We start from the raw sequence: 2217 nt of genomic DNA on the forward strand, positions 1-2217 counted from the left end.
GGACATATATACACTACCAAACGTAAAATAGATAGCTAGTGGGAAGCAGCCGCATAGCACAGGGAGATCAGCTCGGTGCTTTGTGACCACCTAGAGGGGTGGGATAGGGAGGGTGGGAGGGAGGGAGACCCAAGAGGGAAGAGATATGGTAACATATGCATATGTATAACTGATTCACTTTGTTATAAAGCAGAAACTAACACACCATTGGAAAGCAATTATACTCCAATAAAGATGTTTAAAAAAAATAGGGGGCTTCTTTTGGTTTCAAGTGTGAATTACTTATATAAATGTCCTTTTAGAATCTGTTTATGTAGAGACCATATGGGATGTTAGAAAATGTTTTCACTTATTTCACAGGCCATTTGATTTGCTAATATACTTAAGTTTCAATATTCAATAGTCATTCATGTAACATTTTCTTTTACTGATGTGGTTTTGAAAAGTTTCAGGTACCTATGTGCAAATGCTTCTCAAGAACATTTCCTTGTCTCTGGGGTATGCTATGACTTTTACCCTCTCTTTGTCTTTTTTCTGGATTATTTTTAAAACATAGTGGTTTTCAAACATAGTGCATGTTTCAGAGAAAAGAATAAGACTTGGAGAAGAGCAGAGGTAGAGACAAGCCCATGTTTCTTCACATGGCCAGCAGAAGGGCAAAGGAAGGCCTTCTCTACTATTTTATGATTGACCAAAACACTTCAAGAGAACACTTTAATAAAAAGGTCCCTAATTTTATTCCTGGAAGTCTTTGATTATCTCAGTCTTTTGGCCCAAACTGATAGCAAATCAACAAGCAAGAACTTGAAACAATTTCTCATCCTTTTGCACAGTGGGAGTATGGGGCAGCTGGTAGGGTTAGGGAGTTGTTGGGTTTTTTTTTTTCATTTTAGCAGGTATTGTATATAAGTTACTTTATTCCCACATCTTCTCAATTGTTTCTTCCCTTTTTAAGCCCTTTTCCTCTCCTACTTGGCAAGATTTGGCTTTTCATCCAGAGATCTTTTTGCAACCTTTGTTCACTTTTAGCCTGTTGATAATCACCTTGCTGGGTTGAATGCCCACACGGACAGTTGTGCCACTGGCTTCTCCTGCTGCACACGTTCAGTGTAGATGATACATTTCTTCCTGTAAACTTGAACTGCTTTGCCAATTTGCTGACCTTTGTAGTGTCCTCACACAACCTGAACGTCATCATCCTTTCAGATGGACATGGGTTGGACATTGTACTTCTGTCTCAGCTCTTTGGAAAGAGGGAAAGACATAATCTTCCTGTGAAAGTGGGAAAGTGAGTTGAAATGCTTTTATGGTTCTTCCTCTGGTCACAAGTCACAAAGGGATTGAACTTCATTTTGGCTGTTGCTGCTTCGGTAATGACCACAACAAGAAAGAGAAGATGGAGTTTTCAGAGAAGTTTCTCTAACTGTAATCTCTTCATTTGTTTGAGTGTGCAGTTCTGCCTTTCTAATCTCTGGTCAGCCTTTTGCCTGACCTACTCAATGTTTTTCCTTTGAAAAGCTGGAATTTATAATTTTCACACATTTGGAATCCTAGTCAGGCATTTAGTTGCCCCTTTTAAAATTAAGGTTTGGTTTAATCTTTTTTGTTGCTGTTGCTGGTGGTAACTTTCTTTCTAAGTTTAAAGAGGCATGTTTTAGACATATTAGGAAGAGAATGGCCTCTGGAGTCAGACATGTCAGGGTCTGGACCTGTATTCACCATGTACTGATTTTTCACTTCTTAAATTAGTTATATTACATGTCACATGTAAGTTGGTTGTAATAAGAATTGGTCTTATTACCATAAGACCACAGGTCTTATGTGATTGCACATAGGATCTGCTATGAAAATTCACTGACATCACACTTGTAAAGTACTACCCAGAGCCTAACACGTGAGTAACACTCTGTACACATGAGACTTCTTAAAATTTATTTGAGGTATTCTAATGCTTATTTATTTTTGTGAAAGGATTTATGTTTAAAAAATAAATATATGTATATATAATTTCATTCATTCATCAAATATTTGTTGTACACCGTCTTTATGCCAGGCACAGGTTTAAAAGGTGGGAATATGTGGTGAATATTTAACAAATATTAAATTTATACAAGATTTTGCATTCTTATGGGGAAGATAGACAATAAACAAAATAAACATGCAAAATATATGTCAAATGATGATAACTGCATTGGAAAGGGGGTTGTGCCCTGAGCA

General features: G+C 37.1%; 1 pseudogene; it reads right to left on the minus strand.

Moving 5' to 3' along the window:
• Positions 1 to 915: 915 nt before the first annotated feature.
• On the minus strand, positions 916 to 1351 carry LOC101327908 (large ribosomal subunit protein uL24 pseudogene; annotated as a pseudogene).
• Between the last annotated feature and the right edge of the window lie 866 nt (positions 1352 to 2217).

Source organism: Tursiops truncatus, chromosome 7, assembly GCF_011762595.2.
Source record: "Tursiops truncatus isolate mTurTru1 chromosome 7, mTurTru1.mat.Y, whole genome shotgun sequence".
Taxonomy (NCBI): domain Eukaryota; kingdom Metazoa; phylum Chordata; class Mammalia; order Artiodactyla; family Delphinidae; genus Tursiops; species Tursiops truncatus.